The following is a 13165-nucleotide window of genomic DNA, read 5'->3' on the forward strand; positions in this document are numbered from 1 at the left end:
AGGGGGACCAGCAGCTGCTACCAGGGTGACAGTAAATAAGGAAGCATGGTGTAAGGTTAAGAGCAGTTACCTGAAGGTGGACCATCCTCTGGGTTTGAATCTCAGCTCTTCCACTTTAGAGTTCAGGGACTAGGGCAAATTTCTATCCCTCTCTATGCCTCACTTTTCTTATCTGAAAAACAGAAATAATAAAAGTACTTACCTACAAGAGTTTTATGAGGATTAAATGATCTATGTAAAGCAGTTATCAAAATAATGGCACATAGAACAGGCTTAAAATATTTCATCCAGTAGTAGTAGTAGTAGTAGTAGTAGTAGTAGTAGTAGCAGCAGCAGCATTAAAAGGAAAAATAAGAGTAAAAAAACACTAGATTCTGAGACTTAAGAAATAAAAAAGGATGCGTTCTTATGGCTCTTTAGCCAGAGACTTACCGGGTTTGAGGTGATCATTGTGTTTATATTTAGCAGAGGACAGGTGGATGTAGATGGGAAAGAAGAGCAAAGACAGAGCAAGGAAGTGAAGCAACAAGACAGAAAAGTTTCAGTTAAGGTCCATAGGAATCTGTGTCTCTTTCCTGGGTGATTTTGGATGACTAGGTTTCTAATTTTAAATACCATAATATGATTAAAATGCTTGTTTTAGAGAGAAAAGTGTTAAGGAATTATAGAATGTTAAGTGGAAAGATCTGCCTTATACATAGTTCAATGAAATGAATGAAATTAAGATTTTTTTAAGTTTATTTATTTATTTTAAGAGAGAGCGGGCGCAGGGAGGGGAGGAGAGAGAGGGAGACAGAGAATCCAAGCAGCCTTGCTGCTATAGGCACAGAGCCGCATGTGGGGCTCAAATCCACAAACTGTGAGTGGATCCACATGACCTGAGTGGAAACTAAGAATCCGATGTTTAACCGACAGAGCCCCCTAGGTACCCTTGAAAATGAAATTAATAAGCTAAGTCAGGCCAAGACTTCCAACTTTTTAAAAAATGTTTATTTTTGACAGACAGACACAGAGAGACAGAAAGAGAGACAGAGAGCTAGAGGGAAGGGGCAGAGAAAGAGGGAGACATAGAATCCATAGCAGGCTCCAGGCCCCACACTGTCAGCACAGAGCCCAATATGGGGCTAGAACTGACAAACCGTGAGATCATGACCTGAGTGAAGTTAGAAGCTCAACCAACTGAGCCACTCAGGCACCCCAGCTTCCAGCTCTTAACTCTTCCAACTTTTAACTCCTGGAAGTTATGTCACTAACCTTCAGTGTTGTATTAGTAAGTAATCAAATACAAATTCATTGTATCCTTAAAAATTTGAAAGCTTTATTAGTTTCCTGTATCTGCCATAACAAGTTACCACAGACTTAATGGACTTGAAACGACACACATTTATTATCAGTTTGGGAGGTCAAAAGTCCAAAAGGGGTCTCACAGGGTTAAAAGTGAGATATGGGTAGGGCTCAGGGGAAAGTCCATTTTCTTGCCCCTTCTGGCTTCTAGAGACAGTGCACATTCCTTGGTTCGGGTCCTCTTCCATTTTCAAAGCCAGTAACAGCCAGGCCGTCCTTCTCATATTGCATCTCTAACAGTGACTCCTGTGCCTTCCTCTTCCATTTGAGGATCCTTGTGATTATACTGGGCCCACCTGGATGATGCAGACTAGGCTTCTCCCAGATCAAGGTCAGTTGATGAGCAACCAAAATTCCGTCTGCAACCCTGATCCTCCTTTGCCATGTAACCTAGCATATTCCAGGGTTCCAGGGATGAGGAGGTAGTCATCTTTGAAGGGCCACTCTTCTGCCTCCCACAACAGTGCACTGACTTCATTATGCTTTAGCTCTTCATGCTAACAGAACTCAAACAGAATAGATCCAAATTTTACATTTTCATGTATAGGCAATTAATACCATTAATGGAGATTATTTCTAAAGTCCAGTTAGAAAGCAGTTCTCCTCATTTACAATTTGGGAAAACTGATTAACATTCCTGAGCAACAATCCCCTCATTTTAAATCATAATATCTACCTCATGTTGTTGTGAGAATTTAATAAATTAATTTATGCAAAGAATTTAGGATGTCACAAAATGAGTAGTCTGTACAATTAGCTGTTATTACTGTATTATATTATTGTTGTTATATTGTATAGTACTGTATTACTATTATTGCTATTATATTATTATTAGCTCTGATCTGTATCTTTTAAATTCATGTATAGTTTTGTATATTCATCAGTCATTATCAAATCATTCATTTATCAAGTCCAACTATTGATCCACCATTATTTACTGAGTATCTTGCAAAATGGACAGTGTACTACACATAATAGGAATAACAAAAACACCTTATAATTTGGAGAGCACTTTGCAATTTCATCATTTATTTCAGAGTTTATCCTATCTGACTCTACTTAGAAGAATGGTTCCTGCCCTTAGGAATTCATAGTCTCTTTGAGAAAACAACAGGTTACATAGAAATTCAGCTAAATACCATAGATTGGGTATTGAGGGTTTGCAACACTGACAAGTCACTAGAGCCTGAGATTCATTAAGAGTAAGCCTATGGAGTAAGAAGATCACACCCGGAAATGATAGTGTCCACCATCTCAGCTGAGATTGGGCTCTTCTCTCATAAACAGTGAAGACTAGACTCAGCAGGTAAAGTCGGCCCCAAAGTTTGAAGAGAAAAAGGAAAACAACGACAACAAACGTAGGCAAAGAAGAAAATAATACCTCCATAAATTCCTCCATTATACAGTTAAATCCACTCTACAAATGTCCAGGTTTATGCTTCTGCCGAATAAGGGAGTGGTGGAAAAAAATTTATTTTATTTGCACACAATTTCTCAGTTTGTGACCTGAGAAAAGTTGGTCAGGCAACCCACTGTGCCTCTGTGCCTCTTCCCCCAGAATTGTATTCAGTGCATCCACTTGCTGTTTCATATGTTAATCACTGATTTGATAATCACGTCACACCTTAGACGACAGTATAGAGGGAGGTTGGGTAGCACTTGCCAAGATAAAGGAAAGATCAGTACAAAATAGGTGGACTGGGGAACCCAAAAGAAAAATAGTAAATGAGGACACAAGACAAGAATTTCAGCTTGACTCTTCTATTCCTTCCCCTAATCCCTTGAATCTGGTTGCCCACCCGGAGCTTTGCTCCCAGGTGGATTTCTGGGAAGAGAAAGCCACCATTTGCTCCCTTTACCCTGGGGCCACACAGCTGTCAAGTGTCAGCTGAACAGAGGTGCATCAGAGGCCTGCAGTCAAAAGGCAGCAGGATGGCCAATTGCCATGAATTTCTGCAGCATGTCTGGCGTCTTGGCATCTTTCTGCTCTCCCCCTCCCCCAGGTTAATTGCTGAGAATCTCCGCCTTGAAAGCTGCTTATCCTACCAACCTCAGCTGCTGTCCTCCTTTCCCGATGCCGCCCTAATACCTTACTCCCTCACACCCTGCGAGTGAAATGAAGTCTCCCATATACCTGGCTCTACTTGTGAGGTCACCTGAGCTCTAATGCAAATGTTTCTTTCCCCTCTTATGCACCCCCATGGGTAAAGGCAGAATTGCCGCGTCCCCCTTGGACCTGATTGCTAGGCAACACTCAGCCATGTGAATTTGTCACTTCTGTTTGGCGCAAATTTCAATTTCACCTCCAACTGTAACAACACTGCTCGATATATTTTAGATGCCACTGTGGTTGGATGGCATCCCAGGAAAGATGTGAAGTACTACTGCCAGGAATGAATGATTGGCATTGGGTAAAGCAATTCTCTGAACTCAGCCTTGGCATACCATTAATTGTTAAGTCTGTTCTGCTACCACCAACCTCTTGTCAGAATCATGTCTATTGTAAGGCTTTGAGACAAGAGTCCAAATGGTAGAGCTCTTTCCCTCTGTAAGACTTGAATTATGTCGATAACGAAGCAGTGGATTTCTCAGCTCACAACATATTACTTCTTTCTACTTTCATCCATTGGCTGCACTTCCATGTGCAAAGAAAAATAGTTCTACGTATGAATATTACTGAGCTAAGCACTATTATGTGCCAATTCAGATTCTGGCCCTGATAAGAGATTCACCTGCCCTTTGGTTCCTTCATCACAATCTGCTGCCATTCATGGTAACAATTAGATGCTGCTATGAGGAAACAAGTTATTAATGGAGGAAGCTAAAAATTAATGCCAAACATACTCTGCTGACAATAAATATATAATATTTGACATGCGAAATTTACATGCCGACATTAAATCACAAAACACGCAACATGCAAACAATTATAATTTTTGAATAAACACGTACCATCGCTGGCAAGATATAATGCTATAATTCCCAAAGCCTCCATCTAATGTAGTCTGTCCAATGTTTCCATATACATGTTGAATATTATTTGTCCTTAAAGACACGTTCAATTGCCTAGCCACTTACATCGAATATTCTTAAATACTACAAAATTGCTCAATCGACTTTAAAGATGCTACAGTGTGCAATGCTTTCATTTCTGTGCTCTGTGCTACATAACGGTGAAAATAGTAAGTCTGTTTTGATTTCCCCTTCAGCCCCTCCATCAACCAACTTTTCAGTCAATTGATTATTTTTTTCCTCAAATCAAAACATCCTCAGAAAGCTTGGAAATATTTCCCTGGAAAGAGTCTAATTAAATAGAAGGAGTCAGTCAGCTATGAGTGAGAATAGTGTTTCAGACTGCGTGCATTCCCTGATTCATTGGAAACAAAAGGAGTTTCTGTAACAGTGTGAATGAACCATGAAGTGTGCATGTTCTTTTAAGAAAGGCCAAGGGTGCAGTTCTATTTTCTTAGCTCTGCTTTCATATTTATGTGTCTCATTTCCAGCTCATTGCTGATGCCTCAGCTGCGCTATCCATCACCACTTTTATCCTCCTTGTTCCTCAAAAAGAACATAAAATCCTTTTTTATGTGGTGGTAATATTATTGCAAATAAAAGCAAATACCAAAATCTTTATTAGTCTGCCAAAATAATAAACTATTTAATAAAAGCATGCTGTAAAAATAAGGTCATTTGCATCACTCAAGTTACTTGCAGGAAATACAGAGAATTATTGGTCAAAAAAGTACAAACCGACAGCAATTATTTCCGTCGTTCATCTGATGCACTGTGCAATAGGGTTAAAATTCTGTTGATAGTTTGCATACTTCCTGAATTTAAATGCCTTTAATATTGCTCTAAACTGGTCTGGAAATTGGAAAATGGGGGAAAAAAAAAGCCCAATTCTCACAAAATACTGATTTCCTGTTTATAAAAAGATCTTTGGTGAAGGAAAAGGACTAAGTAGACTGGCCTCTTTTCTGATACCTTTTTCACAAATGCGTAAGTTGACCTACTGATAACCTTGATATGTTAAGATTTATTGCCTAAATACTTACCATTTTAATATCCAATATTAATTTTATTTGCTTTGGATCTGTGACCATGCTTCAGCTGTATAATTTTCCCCCTCTTTGTATTTACCTTTTGTCATTCCTGCATGCACACCAATCAATATAAGACACTTTATTTGAGAAGGTTAGTTTAACAGTGAAACAGTTTAACAATAAATGTATTATTTCTTAAAAATGCCTAATGTTTGATCTTTTAGCCTACTGTAATATAAACTCACAGATTCTTTTTCCCTTGTAATTTCCATCCTCAGCTGGCAGACATGCAAATATGGTACTGAGATGTTCATAGCATAACCAAATCAGTAGGGTGGTAAGGACTGAGGTATCATTTGTACAGTCCTTACATTGCCAAGAACAACCTGTATACCGGTTCTTCTACACAGAAAGCCCACACAACAACTAAGACTCTTTTCAAGACTATATATAAAGCATATATATATATATATATATATTTGATTCATGATGGACTTTAAAGTGATGAAAAGCTCATCAAACTCTAATTATCTCTATTTTTGCTTTATAAAGCCTTTTGTTTTCTTTGGGCTACAAATTAATGATGTCATTTTTACTAACATCAGGTTAACCTAAGCAAATGAGGTGCAATTTCTATATAATGTAAGGTACCTGAAGGAGAATTCATCTTTGAAAATTTGGAGATGTGAAACAATACTCTTAGAGGCAAATAAAGGAAATTAAATTCAGATACTATGTGTTATGGCCTGAATCATGTCTCCCCCCCAAATTCATATGGTGAGGCCCCAGCACCCCAGTATCTTGGAATATGACCGTATTTGGAAATAAGGCCTTTAAAAAAAAGTCATCAATGTTAAATGAGATCATACAGGTGGGTCCTAATCCAATCTGACTAGTGTCCTTCCAAGAAGAGAAAATTTGGACTCATCAAGAGACAGCTGAGGGACAACCAAATGAAAAAGCAGCAATGGTGCAGTCATCTGCAAACCACAGAGAGAGGTCTCAGGGGAAACCAACCCTGCCAGCACCTTGATCTTGGACATCCAGCCACCAGAACTGTGTGAAAATAAATGTCCATTGTTTAAGCCACCCAGTCTATGGTATTTCCTTATGGCAGCACTAGGAAGCAAATGCACTATCCAATATAAATAGGAATTTAAAAAAAAATCTATTTGTGATATCAAATCATGTATAGTATTTATTTTGGCCAACTCTACCATTTGAATGCATTAAAGATAATCAAACTGTGAGCAACTCAATGTCATGACAGAACAAAAGTCCAACCCGACCCCCTAAATTCTGTGTTATCACACAGATGTAATCTGAAAATTTTGCATTATATTCATTATACTTGAAATTCTTTGTGCCTCAGGAGTTCTTAACCTGGGGTCCATAGACCACAGAAAAGCCTTTTAATATTTATTATGTACCACATTTTGTAGGCTTTGCATGTATTCATTGTAATGGGGAGACTGTGTCATCCCCAAAAGCTCCAGCTACCGAAATCTTGGGATACTGTTTCTATTTGATCAGTCACTAGGCAATAGAGATTGTTCCCCAATGGAAATAAAATCAAATGCTAAATATTTTTACTAGTAGGTTTAGATAGGCAATCATTTATCATCAAATGTATGATCTGGCTAGTCCACAGTGAGATGTCTGACTCAGTGAGAAAGTCCTAGAACTTGAAAATTTTGTCAGAAGACAAGAAATACCTTTCCCCTCCCGCCCCTCTCAAAATGAAATGTTTTCTGAGACAGTTTACTGGCTTGTAGCTTCCAGGCTCATAAGGATCACATAAGTTCTGAAGATTTGCAATATGGTAAGTTCTAAGAAAAACATCTGCAAATTTAATGAATTTTATTCTCTGCAGAGCAGACCCTGAGATTAAATTTTTAATCTGGGCTAAATACTGTGTCTTAGTCAATGACATGAGAGTAATCCCTAGAAAGTCACAGTTCTTTCTTGACATCATCTACACGAGATTAAGAAGCTCTCCTAAACAAACCTGACATCTCCCAACTAATAGTTGTTGGATTTGTCTATCATGAGTTTAGCTAAATTTTTGCCATCATCCTTCTAGAGTCATCAAATTCAGTACTGGGGATGATCCCCAAGGGGAAACAATCATGTGTGGGAGAATCAAAAATGCTGAATCATAAAATCTCCATGATGCTGGTTTGTGGCCCAGTTATCTGTTCTGGAACATGTCTGATGTATAACATAGAAGAAAGGATATCATTCACCTTTGGCCACTCATCTGAAGAATCCATTCTTGGTATTTTTTTTTCCTGGATATTTAGTATAGATCTTCTCAGAGGGCACCAGAGTAGGTTGCAGCTAGCTTCCAAGGAAGAGCAGGGCAGTAGAAGTGACTCCAGGGCTTCTAGGACCAGTGGGTGCCAAGTCTCTTAAGGCGCCAAGAGTTTTGAAGTCCAGGTGGAGGCACCATCTGATTTGCTGCTGTGAGTAGAGACTTAAATTCTCAAAAACATTCTCTTGGTTTTGTGAGTTCGACCTCCACATCAGGCTCTGTGCTGGACAGCACAGAGCTTACTTGGGATTCTCTCTCTCTTCCTCTCTCTCTCTGACCCTCCCCCACTCATGCTGTCTCTGTCTCTCTCAAATAAATAAATAAACTTAGAAAAAATTTCTCATAAACATGTGATGAGAGGAACATCTAGGAAAAGGGCTGAAATTCCTGCTACTAAAGGCAATGTGGCCTTGGGGCATTGTAATACGTTTATAAATATAAATGAGCCAATTTTTTTTTTGACCATATATGACACTTAAAAATCCTCTTGTACACAAGAGGAAACTATAGCCTAAAGATGATAAAGTTCAAAAATTTCATAACAGACCCAGATTTAACTCTGGATTTACCTGGCTCCAAAGCCAGTATCGTTTGTCCACAACACCACCACTGCTTCATCTATCCACTTCCTGCTTTGTAAAATGTGGCAGCTCAGTAGGACTATATCAAAGCAGCCATTGAAAAAGCAGGACCATACCTGAGATAAGCAAGTTAAAGAGTATATGTTTGAAGTGGTAACTTAAGCATAGAAAGAAAGCAAAAAGGGCCTCCCACAAAAATGCCCAAAAACAGTTGTGGACACTGAGAGAGAGAGAAAAGGTTGAAAGAATTTTTTCAAGTAAATAGATCCATATTTTGATTGTTTAATCCAGATAACCATACTTTTCCATAACCATTTCACTTTATGATACATGCTTAGTAAATGCATTTAATTCATTAAACAAAAGATGGTATGATATTATATGAGTTTCCTATGCTGCTGTGAAAAAATCACCCCAAGCTTAGTGCCTTAATACAACAAAAATTTATCCTTTTTTGTTTTGTTTTGTTTTTCTCCTTTAGAGAGATTGAGCTTGTGCAGGTGAGAGGGGCAGAGGTAGAGAGAGAGAGCATCTTAAGGAAGCTCCATGCTCAGCACAGAGCCTGACACAGGGCTCAGTCCCACGACTCTGGGATCATGACCTGAGCCACCCACTGCCCCCCCCCCAAAGGAAATTTATTATTTTACATTCTAGAGGACAGATATCCAAAATCAATTTCACTGAGCTAAAATCAAGACGTCAAGCAGGACCACACTCCCTCTGGAGGTTCTAGGATAAAATCTGTTTCCTGCCTTTTCTAGCTTCAAGAACTACATTCCTTGACTTGTGGCTCCTCCCTTCATCTTCAAAGCAATACAATTATCATCTTGCTTTAGTCATCACATGGCCTTCTTCTATATGCAAATTTTCCTCTGCCTCTCTTGTATAAGATTATTTGTGATTAGGGGTGCCCAGGTGGTTCAGTCGGTTAAGCGTCAGATTTCGGCTTGGGTCATGATCTCTCAGGTGTGGGTTTGAGCCCTGCATGGGGCTCTGTGCTGACAGCTCAGAGTCCAGAGCCTGCCTCAGATTTCAAGATTCTTAATCACATCTGCAAAAACCTTTTTGCCATATGAAGTAACATTCACAGGTTCCCAAGATTAAGACTCACCTGGGTAACTTTGGAGGATATTATTTAGCCTGTTATAGGTATTCATACATAACCTCTATTATTAAGCTATACTGGAGAATTGAAGCACTTATTCAGATTTTTTAACAAAGTCTATAGTTTTTTAAGGGACTGGTAATAATACTTATTTAGTGCTTACTTCATACCAGGCACAGCTTGAGATGCTTTATATATATTATACAAGTTAGTAGCAGCAAAACAAATTATGAGATAGCTCCTCTGTTATTCCTATTTTAAGGAAGGAGAAACTGAGGTACACAAAGTAAGAGTATCCAACTTGCCCAGGGTCATAACTACTTTACTAAATTATCCAGATTAAGTACAGTAGACTCTTGAACAGCACAGGTTTGAACTATATGAGTCCATTCTTACACAGATTTTTTTTATAAGTACAGTAGTGTTATAAATGTATTTTCTCTTAATGATTTTCTTTTCTCTACCTTACTTTATTGTAAGAATAGAATATATAATACATATTATATGCAACATATGTGTTAATTGACTGTTTATGCTATCAGCTAGGCTTTCAGTCAATAGGATATTTAGTAGTTTTCAGAGAGTCAAAAGTTATATGTGGATTTTCAACTGAACCAAGGGCCAGTATCTCTAACCCTTGTGTCGTTCAAGAGTCAACTGTATTTGCACACAGAAACAAACTCCTTAAAATATCATGTTATATTGCCCATGTAGTTATTCTAGTAGTGTTATGTAGTTTATTGACTGGCAGCTACAATGCGTTCTTTGTAGAAAGTTATATTTTTTACAGATAAACTTTAATTTAATTCTAACTTGGAATGGTTTCTAAACAATAAACCCACTAAGTCCCTCATTCTGCTACTGGTAATGATAATCCTATTTCCTGAGCACCTTTCTTTCCTCCAAATGTCACAAAGTTCAGGATAGAGTTACATAGTAAAAGAAAGCAATTTCTCTCACCAAAGGAGCATGAGATAGATAGCAGGCTTTGGCAGGCCTTGGCATATGCTCAGTTTCTGTTGTTACTCAATTCATTAATTGCTTGTTTTTATTTGAAAGTCTTCTCTGAATGTGTTCCTTATAACTTTTAAAACTTCTTTTTATACTCTTGTTTTCAATGGTCCCTTATAGGCTTACAGATGGAGATCTGTTTCCCTTATCCTCACAGGTCACCCATGTTCTTGTTTTTCTTTGTGGAAGAGGAGGGGAGAGTGAACAAAAACAGCTCTGTTGTTTAAGATCTTTTACAGACATTCCTTAATCTTTGGAGCTTTCTCTAAACCTTAGCTAGATGTTGGTGTGTTGGGAATTTCTTTCTGGAGTTTTGAAGAATGTACCTTAAATAATGGAAAAGTTGTAGAATTTGAAGACTCAGTGAAAAGTTAAGTTTGATCCCAAACCCGCTGGCAAGGGTTGTGGGTTTTATTTTGTTTAGATAGGTTTCAAGTTACCCCAAGCGTGTGTAATTTGTTGTGTTATTGGATTACTTCCCTTGTAACATTATCAGAATACATCATTGTTCTGGCCCCTTCAGCTTAAATAAATGGAGTGCCTCCAATGGTAAGTTTCATACACCAAACCATGTAGAAAGAAGAATGGTTTTCAGCAGAGTTTGGCCTTGTGGCACCTCTTAATACACGATACTATCAGTGCCTTTTTACATTTCTCTCTATCTCAAAGAAATAAATATACCATGGCAATATGCATAAAAAAGTAGTGTCTTAATGAGATGGTGACTAATGGCTGCAGTGACTGGTCAAGTCATATTCAAATAAAATCTATAGAAAAAGATTGATTAATTTTTTTTACTATGAATAATACTGAGAGCGGTTGATACTGAATAAGGAACTGTATGGCCACAGAGTCAAGAAGTTGAGAAGCTAATTAATACATGGGTAGAAACTCATGAGATAGTTAGGGAACTGTGGCAGACATTGATTGTACTTGTAGCTTTATTTTAGCCTGCACAACAGTACATACTTTAAGAGATCTGGAGAATTACAGGTATACATACACAAACAAGAAAGGGAAAAAAAATCTGAAAGCATTGTTCTTATGACTCTGAGTTTAGGGTGCTCGGTAAAGCTTTTTAATTAAAAAGTTATTGAAGAAGAAACATTTGAAATAGAACAGGGAACAGGTTCCTCAAGCGACTTAGCAGTTTTCAGTAGCATCAACTGTTACAGCAAAAACAAAGATTTCTAATCTTAGAACTTGGCAGGTGAGTGAGTAACAGATTTCTCAATATAATGTTTTGATTTGGGGAAAATAAATGGATTTGTGATTTTTTTCTTTTGCCTGTTTCACATTCAGTCACATATTTTATTACCCACTTGGGAGGCCGATTACAAATATTTTTAATTAAAAGAATTCTTGGTTCTCTGTTAACTGAACAATTTCCTAGACCTTTTGCCTCTTTGGGGATCTGTACAGCAGTTCAAGTCTGCGAAAATGAGTATATCCTTGAATATGCTGATTTTAAGATATATGTAGGCCTGTGCATGTGTGTGTTTGAAATAGAAGAGAGGACCTAATTAAGAAGTTGAGGTTTTTAGTGTTAGGGTTTCTTTTTGAATATTATTGGTTTCTGTCACTTTATTAATTTCTCTCAACTTTTTGATTTTACTGATTGCAAATGTTGGGAAGAAGGTGCAGAGTTGTTTGAGATATTTTTACACCCTGCAGCATACCATCTTAGGTTTCTTTAAGTGCAATGAATGTTGTATTAATGAGGGCTGTTGTCAACGCTGTGCCAGTAAAACTGCCAATTAAGACAAGAAAAGGTACTCCTAGATATTTTTAAAAACATAAATTAGCTCTGTAATTGGGCTATATAAAAATACATTTAAACAAATAATTTTTCCACTAATAAAATGTTTTTGAGTCGCCTGGAGTCTACCTTAAATTTTGCTCTTCCTCATAGCCTTTACATGGGTCTTGCAAATATTCCCTTATTCACTTGCCCACTGTAAGTAACCATGTGGGCCTTCGGGGTAATAAAGACTATGAATTTACTGCTCAGGCATATGTGTCCTGAGGTGAGGGCAGGGAGGAAAAATACTAAATAAGTCAATTTCTGAAAATTATTTGCAAGGCTGCTATAGTCCACATTACAGAATGAAAACAGATGTTCTTTAGGATTTGCATTATATTGACAAGGAAATTAAAACCCAGAACACTAGGGGTATTTTATACTATAGTGGCAAAGGGATGCAAGCCAAGATCTCAGAGAACATGGTACTTTACCCTCATGAAGTTAATTGTGAAAATGCCAGACTTCTACAATATTGCCTGTTGCAGATGAGGTCATCTAACAGAGTAAATCCTCTTAGTTGTCTTTCTTCAAAGGGCCAATGTTCCTTACTTTTTGTACATTGAAATTTGGAACACAGTATGGTTCCTTGTGAAGCATTTTATGCCTAAAACTCTAAAATACTTTCCAACTTCGACTTATTTGCCTTTGATTGTTAACATAAAGTTAAAAATCATTGGTAAAAGTTTTTAATGACACAAATGGGTGGAATAGTCTTAACTGTTTAGGAATGGTATCAAAATAGCCACACCTTCAGTTATAGTTAATACATATTAAGCCGATTCAGGATGCATTTTGCCTCCATAACTTTGATAATCCCCTGAAAAAACTCCTCCCTTACAAAACTGTAGACTTGGTGGCTTGATTTAAAAAGGTTTCTCTATTAGTGTCTCTTCCTCTACCAGAAGAAAAATTCTTTAAAATTTTTTAAATTGCCATTTTTCTTTAGAGATCACTTAATTCTTT

General features: G+C 37.6%; 1 long non-coding RNA gene across 1 annotated transcript in view; it reads right to left on the bottom strand.

The window, feature by feature from the left end:
• Positions 1-1410: 1410 nt before the first annotated feature.
• Positions 1411-13165, bottom strand: part of LOC144231513 (uncharacterized) — a 31401-nt gene continuing 19646 nt past the window's right edge. The window contains exon 3 of the long non-coding RNA XR_013335088.1: positions 1411-1850. This is a non-coding gene — a long non-coding RNA (uncharacterized LOC144231513). The remainder of the gene's footprint in view (positions 1851-13165) is intronic.

The sequence above is a fragment of the Crocuta crocuta genome, unplaced genomic scaffold, assembly GCF_008692635.1.
Source record: "Crocuta crocuta isolate KB4526 unplaced genomic scaffold, BGI_CrCroc_1.0 scaffold1075, whole genome shotgun sequence".
Lineage (NCBI taxonomy): Eukaryota > Metazoa > Chordata > Mammalia > Carnivora > Hyaenidae > Crocuta > Crocuta crocuta.